This window comes from Schistocerca serialis, chromosome 4 (genome assembly GCF_023864345.2).
Source record: "Schistocerca serialis cubense isolate TAMUIC-IGC-003099 chromosome 4, iqSchSeri2.2, whole genome shotgun sequence".
Classification (NCBI taxonomy): Eukaryota; Metazoa; Arthropoda; class Insecta; order Orthoptera; family Acrididae; genus Schistocerca; species Schistocerca serialis.
In genome coordinates, this window is record NC_064641.1 from 408,050,409 (window position 1) to 408,062,995 (window position 12,587).

The window sequence follows — 12,587 nt, forward strand, 5'->3', positions numbered from 1 at the left end:
CTGATGAGCAATACTCAAGTATAGGTCGAACGTGTGTTTTGTAAGCCACCTCATTTGTTGATGGACTACATTTTCTAAGGACTCTCCCAATGAATCTCAACCTGGCACCCGCCTTACCAACAATTAATTTTATATGATCATTCCACTTCAAATCGTTCCGTACACATACTCCCAGATATTTTACAGAACAGAAGTAACTGCTACCAGTGTTTGTTCTGCTATCATATAATCATACAATAAAGGATCGTTCTTTCTTTTGATCACACGGTGTAGCTTACACGCATTCATATTTTCATATTCATTTTTCATTCTACTCCTGCATTACCCCTATTTGATGTTTTGTTGATAAACATATACTGACCACATGGTCTTCTTCCTCCTGCTTCTGCACTTCAATAATTCCCTCTATATCTGACTTCAATCTAGCAATTGCCTTATTAAATTTCCTAAGTCACCCACATGATTAACGGATCTAACATTGTCTGCTCCATCCTGTAGAATAGTAGTTTCTTTCTCCTGGCGGCAAAATTGCTTCTAGCTGTAATACTGGAGCTAGTGCAGAGCAAGCACAATCCAGTAACGTGTAATATTCAAACAGCTACAGTCCACAGTCGCATAGTCCTATTATTCTCTTCGTCGTTAGTTAGTCTCTATCAATGTGAGCATCTTCAGATAGTCAATACCGTGATGGCAAAACGCAGGAAGTTCACAACTACGTTCAGCACTATTGTCAAACACAAAGATGCTGCGTCGCCTGAAGACGGTGGAATCCTTCTTTGCTGTAGTATCGATTCTCTCGTTTCACATCTCATAGAACCTGCCACTCAAACAAGAAAGATAGACTCATTTGAATACTTAAGGCTTATATTTAGGATTTCTATAGTTAACCATATCTGCATAACTGTATTCAGCGTTGCACGAAGGTCGACGTTGAAGGTACTCATTGTAGTTTCCTGCAGTAGTGCTCATTCAAAGCAAACTTATTACAGTCCTAAAGAGTAAATAAACATTATTAGTTTCTTCGCTATCATTAATGCTCTCTTCCAACGCAAGCATAAATTCTTGATTTTAAATCTGAAAAATACTTGATGGTTTCTGATTCAAGAAATCGTCACAGTCACAGTTATCGAAGTATAGGGAAAGTGTCTTAAAAGAAACGTGGATATCTCAGAACGCAAGACTGGAAAACCATCTCAGAATAAACATCCTGAATAACTGCTTTCACTGCACGGATGCCTGCATTACCAGTTTGCAGCTGCAATTGCTGCATTCTTCTCTGATTTCTCCTTCAGTTATAGCGTTAAGACGTCTGATTTGTTGGTACTAAACGCCAGAACTTTAGGCTACATTCTTGGTAAGGTATTCGTAGTATCCTATACGACGCATTGTTTCGTTCACCGGACACGTACAAAGGTGCTAAAGCTTTTGTAAGGTGCGTTGTTTACATTTTGCTGTTCAGCCATTTCATGTTGACATAAAGCAACAGAGTCGCGCCGTGACGCATAACCATGCACTCCGAAGAGTAGTGTTGTTCATGAGCTTCCATCTAAGAAGAAGGTAGGTACAGGATGATTTTGTGGTGTTTCACTTGAAGCGTATGGTATCTATAGGCCACAGACTATTGTCTTTGGATTCCTTACCACAAAGTCCTGACTGCAGCTCAGTTATCATGGGTAAAAGTATTCAGTATGTGTCCATTACAGCTCTTCCACTGTATCTAAAGTGCTGAAGCGCCCACATTCTGAAAGTAATATGATGATCTCTCCTTTGGCAAAAGATTCCTTATTGGTCCCACTTTCGGATATCCGGGAGGGACGGGCAAGTGGGAGGTGACCATGAGAAAACGATTCAATGACAAATGGAAGTGTAAGATCCTATGATTCGGGACCTAGAGTGTCAGAGGGCTGAACCTGGTAGGGAAACCAGAAAATGTGAAAAGGAAGTGCTATGGCACAGTCAAGATACAGAGGGTGGTCAATGAACTGTAATGTAAAGATGAAAATCATATCTTGTTACGCGAATATGGTGTAATATCAACAGCAGTAGAAAATGGTTTAACACTAGTAGGACTCGTTATGCTTAAGCAGGTAGGGCGGAGGGTGACTTAGTGTGAACGGTTCAGTGATAGGGTTGTTCTCATTAGGTTCGACAACAAACCAACGTCGCTTGCATTAGTTCAGGTATACATGCCGACGTCAAAGTCAGAAGGTGAAGAGGTAGAAAAAATTTTGAACGGGTAACTCAGTATTTAAAGGGAGTCGAAACACGAATACCCATGGGGAATTTGAGTGCGCTTCCAGGGGAAGAAGTATAAGAAAGGGTTACTGGAGAATATGGGCCTGGTGGTAGGAATGAAAGAGGAGAAAGACCAACTAGATTCTGCAATACATCTCAGATGGTAGTAGCGAATGTTTTGATCGAGAATCACAAGAGGGGCAGACAGGAATGTAGCAATATCAATCACTTAGTAGTGAAGTAAACACGAAGTTGCGGATAAGCTAATGTAAAATGAAAAAGATGAAAGGAAAAAGATGAAGAATACTATATTGCTAACATAGAAAAATCAGAACAATCTTCTGTGGAATCATAAGCAAAGGCGGCAAAATTAAAAATGCTATGGTAATTCCACTGCTAAACGCAGAGGAGAGAATCGATATGTGGAAAAGATACATTGAAGGCCTCTATGAGGATGAGGAAATATCCCATGACGTTATGGGAGAAGAAATTGGAGTCTATAAGGAATAGATGGGGCATCCAGTATTACAGACAGTTTAAAGGAGGTATGGACGACTTGTGATCATATAAGAGTAGATAAGATCCACAGGAATTTCTAAAATCAGGGTGGGGGGAGTGGCAACCAGATGAATATTCAAGTTGGTATGTACTATCTATGAGACTGGCGATAAATACCAGACTTTTGGAAAAATATAATCCATACAGTCCGAATATAGTAAGACCAGATAAGGGCGAGAACTATCGCACAATCAGCTTAAGGGCGAGAACTATCACACAATCAGCTTAACAGCTTGTGTATACAGATAACTCACAAGAATAATATACAGAAGAAGGGAAATGAAAATGAGGATCTGTTAGATGATGATCAGCTTGCCTGTACGAAAAGTGAAGACACCAGAGAGGCAATACTGGCGCCACGCTTCTTAGTGTAAGAAAGGCTAAAGAAAAATCAAGACATACTGTAGGATTTGTATAACTAGAAAAAGCATTCGGCAATAGGAAATGTTGAAGTTGTTCGAAATTCTGAGAATAATAGGAGTAAGCTATGGGGAAAGACGAGTGATATACAGTATGTAATACCAGACACAAGAAGGAGCAATAAGGCTGGAAGATAAAGAATGATGTGCTCATATACAAAAGTGTGTAAAACGGGACTGTAGGCCATTGCCCCTACTGCTCAATCCATACATCGAAGCAGCAATGGCGGAAATAAAAATAAGATTCAAGACTGGGATTAAAATTCAGGGTGAGAGGTTATCAGTGATAGTATTTGCTGTTCTTATTGCTACGATCAGTGAATGTGAAGAAGAATGAAAGAATCAGATGAATGGAATGAACAGACATAGAATATGAAATGCAAGTAAACCGAAGAAGAAAGAAATTACCAAGAAGTAAAAGAAAACAGAATAACCAGAAGCTTGATAACAGAACTGGTGATCATGAGGTAGCAAGCAAAATAACCCATGCCGGAGGAAGCAAGGAATACATAAAAAGCAGACGACCACAGGCAAAGGTGGCATTCCTGGTCAAATGAAGTCTACTAGTATCAAACATAGGTCTTAATTTGAGGAACAAATTTATGAGAATGTACGTTTGGAGCACTGCATTGCATGGTAGTGAATCATGGACTATACAGGAGAACTGGAACAGTAGAGAATGGAAGCGTTTGAGAATGTTGAAAATTTGGTGAACTGAAGAGGCAAGGAATGAGGAGGTTCCCAACGGTTCCCAACCCGGTGAAGGAAAGAACGTATGGGAAGCACCGACAAGAAAATGGGACCCGACAATAAAACGTTGTCAAGGCGTGAGGATACAACTTACGTTGTACTAGAAGGAGCTGTAGAGGGTAAAATCTGTAGAGGAAGACAAGGATCGAAATGCATCCAGTAAGGAATTTGTGATAGGCCAGTCAGAAGACTGATGACTCGAAAAGGAAGGAAGTGCAACTAAGGAAGTGCAGCTGAAATTTGGCTCTAACTCTAGAAAGAAGACTTTATTCGTCTATTGCTGCTGTCATACTACGTTCTCTATTGCCTACGCGTGCATTTGCAGTCACGTTAACATTTGAAAAATTACGTTAGTATTTTTCGTGACATTTTCCGTTTTTAGTATGAGAGCGATCACATTACGTGTCTTTTTTATTTCTTTTATTTTAAAAAATGCTGTCATTGCTCCTCTAGTTAATTACAGATAGTGTCAGTTGTTAATGTAATAACAGTAACACGTTCTACATTTATCCACACATTATAGTATCACCAAAACTAAATGTTAAAGTGAGGAAGAAACGTGCAGCAAGAAAATTATGCAAATCGCCCGAATTCAGTCATCTAATGCAAGAATATATGACGTAGTTATGGACAAATGATGGTCGTTTAACACAATGTCTTTCTCAGGCCTTGTTTCTTGTAGCCGCCACTATCTCTTCTCCAGCGCCAAGCTCTAACTTTCACCAAGCGTGCTCTATTATTAGTTGAATAAATACCAATCTATATTTTTCCCAATAGTTTTTCTACTATAAGGCTCCTCACTTCTTATCGGTACTCTTAATTTGGATCATCCTTCTGCAAAACATCGTAAGCGCTTCGATTATCATCTTTTCTAATCTCCGCAGATTCCACGATGCAATTTAACACAATATTGCGCTCCAGAGGTATATTCTCGGAACTGTATATGTCAAATTAAGCCGTATATTTTATATTACTGATTTCTTTTAGCGAGGAACCTATAAACCCCTAACTATTTGAGGAACAGAACTCCTGTGTGTAAAACAGGTTCTTTACAAATGAGATAATGTTAAATGTTCGACGCTAAACACGTAATCGAGAGAAAGTTTTGAAAGGATTGAAATTATGCTTAACGTTTGTTAAAAGTCGCTAAGTGCTCTTGTTATAAAATCTAGATGACTATATTCTGGGTATTTTGTGCTCCGTTTGAAGAAAAAGCAAGTTTCTTTGAGCATTTTAGTGTTTATGACGTCACTCGCCTTCATTATATGTCGTACAATGATGTAGTTTTGCAGGTAAATTCAGTGGTACATGTGGATGTTGTCTGAAAACTGTGTTGCGAATAGGCGGTAGTGAAGAGCTAACATATAAAAACATGACATCTGTTGCTGACGTTTCACTGCTTGAATAGCTATATGTAATAAGCGATAAAAGTATTTCCTTTCATGATTTTGTGGGGGTATCAGTAAAATCACGTTTCATAAAAGTCTGAAATTATGTGTTAAGTATTTTGAAACCGATTAAGTGGTCTCATTCTCTAACAATGGTATGAATACATTTCGGATATTTTGTGAGTAGCCTGTTTCTATTTTGGCAGTGCTATAGACTGTCTTAATATCGCTGACAGCGCTCTGTGCCCTCGGCAAGAGATTCTGTTGTTGGACGGACTAGCAGTTAGCGAGTGGATAGAGAAGTGTATGGGCATGTTTTTCTTCGTGGAGACTCTGTGTTGGTAGGACATATATTGTAAACTGAGACGCAAGGAAATGTATGATGATGGATATTGTTGATAATATTTGGGCATTGGAATGATTGACAACCACAATTTTTGGAACTGGATGTCACATGAATAACGTAAAATTTTCTAAATACATTGTTTGCTCTTCAACAAATCTTTATTTTGCCAACCATATGCCTCCTAGTAGTTAGAGTCTAAAGTAATTACAATATTTTTATTTAGCTGGCCGTAGTTGCTGCTTGCTGTAATTCGTGTTATGAAGATTTTCTGTGAGGTAAGTGACTTATGAAAAAGTATGGCTTATCGTTAGGATTTCTTGCAATACAGGGCTATTCTTTTGTGTTAATTATTGGAAGTCATATGAACAGGTTAAGTATGAATTGTCTTTTTCAAGGAGAATTCTGTAGGTCAGTGTTTAAATGAAAAATGAGTAAAGACACAGTTTCAACTTGTGCGTTGTCCGTTAGGCTACCTCTAGAGAAACAGTTTCTAATTGTAAAACTTTTGTAAATTCGGTCAAAAACTATGCAAAATATTGAACATAAAATTTTTTGTTCACTCTGAAGCCACTAGACAGGCAACCTGCAACAGGCATTGAGTTCCGAGATAATCATTCAGTAATATATGTGACCCGTTTTCCTTTGCTGGTCTTCTACTTATATATCCTTGCTTTGTCCCTCATGCGTTTTTTGATTCCCTTGCGGTATTTTGCTTCCCTTGCAGCACAATTCCGTCACTTCGCCTAGTCCATGATTCCTAATTTTGACGTTACGTTTATTCCTAACCGATGGAAAAGGATCCATGTCACTTGGTCTTGATTTTCACTTATTTTCTGAGAACTTTACAGAGTAAAAAAATGTGTAAATGTAAATCTGAAGTACCCTTAAGCCCACCTCAATGTTCAACAATATTCTAATATGAAATAAAATACCGAGGACATTACAGAACATTCTCGGATATTCCAAAACGTTCATAAATATTCGAAAACGTTAAAGAAAACTGGAATTTCCTGCAACATTTCTGGACCTTCTGAAACATTGAAGCACATTCAAAAGTGTGAAAGAGCATTTCTGGATAATGTAGAACCGTCTGGAGTATGCTGGAACATTCGAAAATATTTTAGAACATTCGATAACACTCTTGATTATCTGTAAAAGATCATGAACTTTAGAGATAAATCTCGGGCTCTTGCCATTGAAATATACATACACCGACGCGAAAGATATAGGTGTTTTGGTCACCACCACATGTGATAGCGAACACTTCAAGCAGTCATACGTCCACAATCACGACAAGCACAACCGAACTACGAATATACTGGTACCAAGAATAGTAGCCCACACAAAAACCAGTGATTGGCGGAGGGTGAGCAAGCTCAAAGCCAGCCAGATACCGTCAAATGTGAATTAAGAAAATGAACCTCTAAAAAGAAAAATGAAGCTAAACTACGTCATATACTAAGTTCTAATGTTTTTAATTTTGTGAAAGAAAACTCTGCTTTGTTTTCACTGTATTTCATACTTAATTAACGTATTCTGTTAAAATACCTGTTTGGTGAGTAGATATATAAATCTTTGGATTTCCCATTCTAGAGCAAAGCATCAGTGCCATAAATTAGTGCCACAATCTCTTAACTTCTGTTCTTGTGTCTTATTTACAACAGCACTAAATTTTTGTCATACTGGAAATTGTAGTACTTTGAACCGATGTGGCATTTCTGTAGAAATGAGCGGAATCGTCGGAATAAGTACTGTTTTTTTCCGTATCTTTTCCTGACATTATTTTTGCTTCATTTATATTGCCTGTAACTGTTTCAGTGTCATTCGTTTTCCATTACATCATCTCATGAGTTAAATTTCTCAGTATGTAGTAGGTGATACTCTTTTTAATCTTAAGCCATGTACAGGCTTTCCTGGTATTTGGATCACCTTCTAAAACCACTTTGATTCGCATTACTTATTGAATCGATCGATTTATATATTCTTTCCTCCCCATAATTATTCGACAATGTTTGGATAAAATATTATTTGCCAGTTGAGGCACTGAGAACCTTAAAAGCCCAAAGCACAGAAAAAAGTTTTGAGTGACATAGATGTTTGTAGAAATCAAATTTATAGACAAACCAGCAGTCACGTAAACCAGATTTATATTTTAACCAATTCTCAGCACCTTATACTTCCTATGATAAAATAATGTACACCATTTATTATATGAAATATTAATTAATATTTAAGATTATTTCCGTCATTAATGTTAATTCATAAAATTTACATACATACGCTAGCGACAGCGGTTTCTTTTAACAGTTGTAAAGACTATAATTAATGTGAAAATAGAAACAGAACATAAATAACAGATACTAAATGCTTATCATACTGGAAACTGTAGCGACATAGTGTTTGTTTTTTCCCCGTGCTGTTCGAGAGTGTGATAACAGAGAATTATTGCGAAGGTAGTTTGATGAACCCTCTGCCAGGCACTTAAGTGTGATTTGTGGAGTATCCACGCACACTCTTATGACCTTTACCAACACTTCACGATCTTCGTTGTCATCATTTTTAGCAAGCATATTATGTGCCTTGAGCTGGAGATAAAAATGTCGATATAAGTCCAATTTTGAAGTATAGCTGTTATGTAGTTGCCATAGATGTTAATTTATGTTGTCAACCCTAGGTAACAATGAACCAGTGCAGAACAACAAAATAATTCTTTGTGTTTTGGGCTCTTGTGGAAATGATTAGCTCAGAAATCGGCGACATAGTTTGGATCAACATCTGTGGGGAGCACGTGTACATGCTATTATTTCAAAATCAAAGACTGTATGCTTTAGGCCCTTATAGTTACCAGCGCCTCAATTCAACTGGCATTTTACAGCAGCGTATAGCAACTTCTTGCAAATGTATTTCTTTGACAAAGAAAAATGGCGGTAATGTCGTATTCACAAGTGGTTGACTGCAAATTTCTCTGTAGTTTATTTTGTAAAATATACTGGTGGACCATTTGTTAAACGCCAAATGAAAAAGTTCTACTTCTCGGTAGAACTGCATCACCACAAGCTATATCTGCCCATTTGATACTGAAATATTTGATCTTTCTGGATTTGTCCTCTGTTTCCTCTGGTTATTGTCAGTGCAGTCTTAACAAATTTACAAAAAATTTTAAATGATGTAACTGAGTTGCAGGGCTCGCGTTTTGTCCGCTTGAAACATTTACAGGAGAACCAGATTGTATGGCACCACTCATTAATTATTTTCTGCTTTCCTTTGACCAGTTCGTATTCGTAAAACCACCATTTTACTGAGATGATCTTTTATAGTTCGGATATTCATATTGTCCTGTTTGTGTCTCATTTAAGTATTTTCTTGGATATCTTTTGTACAGTTGCCTTCATTCATTCATATTTTATTTTCCGCAGAAAACATGGTTCATGTTTTCAACTACTATATACTATAATTCTGGATCCTCTTTTAGATCACAAATTTATTTTGAATTATTGAGCCGTTTTATTTGGACGGTCTTTCTCATATAACCAAATTAAACTGTGTGAACGAGAGTCTCGTTTTTGCCATTCGACTTTGTGCTTCCAGCATCTAACGCTTTCAAAGTATGAAATTATTTGATGAGATCCATTAAACTAGTTAGCTTCTGTAGAAAACTCGTGGTATTATATCATGACGGTCCATTGGTGCTTGTCCATAAATGATATCTTCTGCTATGACATATTACAAGCGAATGTTGTGAAAGTATCACGGTGGCCGAGCTCTTTTATATACATCGTGTATACTCGTGCATGTGTGGTAGGCTTCCTATGTAAGTTGATGGTAAAATCATTAGTCTGCAGTGCTGTCAACGTTGCCGTCGTTCAATATTACGTCTCTCAAATGAATGTACTATTCTGTTCGCAATTTCCTTTGGTTCCGCCGCACAACTATCTTCCGTTCTGCCTCTACTTTTGCATACATATAACTTAAAAACAGTTGAAATAAATGACTAGGCGGTATGCATAAAATTTCTTCGAAGTAACGTTCCTATTGGCTTCTGCATCTGTATTTGGGTTCAATTGTTTTAAATTGAAATAGTAACCATTGTCTCGTCTTCTAAAAATTAGTGGATACTGAATTGCATGGTATTTAAGATGTGTTTTTACGTTAGGAGCTCGTCTCTTCTTCGTTGAAAAATCATTATATTACGCCTTGTTCATTTACCATCCAGAGTGAAAACGGCTGATTCATACTCGTTGGATACCATTTGATCCATGGCCGTTCTGAACACATGAAACAGTTTATTTTACTTATTTAAAATACTCTGCATTTCTTCAATTGTTTCCCGTCTCAATCCGCTTATGTTTTCCCAATGTTGATCGGCTTCCGTTTGTTCGGTGCTAGTGAAATACCCTTGCCAAAATTTATAAGATTCGTTTGGCAATGACAATAATGATCCCACTGTATGGTAGGCTCGTCCTTTAATTGAAAATACAGTACTTGATATTCTTCACTGCTCATGGAAGTAGCAACAAATTACGCCATTTGAAAGAGACTATTGTGTGTTTCATTTCTCGTAGAAAATATTTCGATCCTGGAGTTTCTCCAGTCATGTAATCAAATAATTGTGGTGGAGATACTTGTAATGGAGCTAATAGAATTTTTATATTCATGAAACAAGTTACTGGCGTTTCTCTTCTGAATTTCTTGCCACCAAAGAACTGACACTGTTGATCCATTTTGCTAATAATGTCTTCGCGGATGTTGCAGTCATTGGGGGAATTATAACAGAACTCTTCAGCTGCCGACCTGCAATCTCTATTTATTCCGCTTTGTTCTTCTTATTCACTAATGTAACTTGATGCGCTTGGGATCATCGTCTTCCACGAACTTGGCTCGTTGTAACTGCACTTAGTTCATTTCATAACGTTGTCCCTTCAGCAGTTTCTGTACGTCGTTGTTACTCAGCGTCTCACCCGATCCTCTTCTCTAACTTCGTCTCGTTGTCCTAAGTTTCCTCTCAGTATATTCATTTTTTCTGTTGAGAAGCTAAACGTGCTTCTCGATTGTCATCTGCTTCGTTTCTTCGCTGTTCTTTCTGTTTCCTTCTTTCCGTTCCACCAATTCCAGATCTCCTCGTCTCAAATGTCAAATGTTGATATTATTCTAGACACAAAAATGCCACCTAATAAAGTGTTAACTACTTTAAGAAATTCACTTTAACTTAAATTTATTTGAATTTCTTTCACATTCACATTACTAAAAATGTCCGGAGCATGAGTCATTTATGAATACAGGAAAACAGATGACAACCGTCTGTGATGTGTCCATGGTGAGGCTTACCACTGTTTAGTGTTCATTAACAGTTTTCGAATGTCAAACATTATGCATCACAGGAACTTGCTGACATGCATTTAATCGATGTTGCAGGAGCATGAAGTGCGCCGAAAGTCGAACGAATGCAAAGGGAGAGGCATCCTAATCGGAATAAATTTATCGTTGTGAACTGAAACGAATAATACATTGAGTCGTTCGAGTAAAAGAGAGAACACCAAGTTTCTCGACAAATAATTTTTTGCACAGTAGACTTTGAGGATATGATGGAATAACATGTAAAATCAAGTATACTTCAAATTGCCCATAGTAAGATACTCCAAAGGACACAATGTGGAGGGTACTGGCGAGGAAACAATACATCCGTGTCATAAACAACGGATAAGAGCAATAAGACCAAATTATTTTTAACCCATGCAGTTGGGGCAGGCGGCATGAGGATGACAATAAATTGTCTCCACAAGCTGTGAGTTGTCTTTGCCAATCAAACAATAATAGTCCCCAGTTTAGACGATAAATATTGCCTCGGTACACGTAAATTATCGACTGCAAAATAATATAAGTATCTAATTTCGTGTATGAAGTTCTCTTACATTCCTGACAGTTTCTCCTTGAAAACTTGTGTGCAATCGCAAATTTTCTTTTGGATTTCGTTTTCGTGCTTTTTATGGAAACATTAACAAATACTACGTACTGACCATTTTTTCTGTTTATTTGCAGCGTAAGTAACATAAAAATTGAAAATCATAAGGTTTTCGACTAAGTTCTCGATCCCACGACCTTCGGATTGGCCTTCTGTGTTCTTTCCACTGCACCAAACTTTGCTTGGGAACTACACTGCTACAGATGGGTCATGCCTCACCAGAGCAGCGCCAAAAATACTATCTTTACCAAACGTTTGGCCATCTGGAGTTCCCATTTCTGTCACGTGTATTTTTGACCAAGCTCTGCATGTACCATAAATTTGGGCGAAACTGGGGATAACAGGTAGGCGCTATCACCTTGTCAGTCAACCTTTTTACGTTCTTTCACGCATCGTCCTGAATATTTCTTGATGTATATCTCTTTCTACTTTTTAAATTATTGATTACAGTCCATATAGAAAAAAGCGGAACATCTCAAATCGGTTTTGTATTACATCACCTGCCACCCCAGATGGTGAGGAAAGTGCCACACGCCGTGGACAACGTACTAATGTCTTTCAATGTGTGTGTGTGTGTGTGTGTGTGTGTGTGTGTGTGTGTGTCTGTGTCGTGTGTATGAATGATTCACCTGCCGCTTTCTTACAGGCTTTATGCTGCTCTAACTGCATTCTTATTATCGTTACGTGAAAAGTAAAGTTGGAAATATGGACAACCATCAGCTGTATAACTGAATGACGGTAGTGAAAATTCCTGCCAGATCGGGACTCGAACGTGAATATATTCTTATCGCGAGCGGTGGACTCACCTTATGGTATCTGAGCACGACTCACGACCAGACACAAACTTTCATATGTCTTAAACCATATGTCTAGAACCTGCACTCGTTCATTCATTATGTATTTTCCCGTAACGGTGAGACCTTTTACTCGAA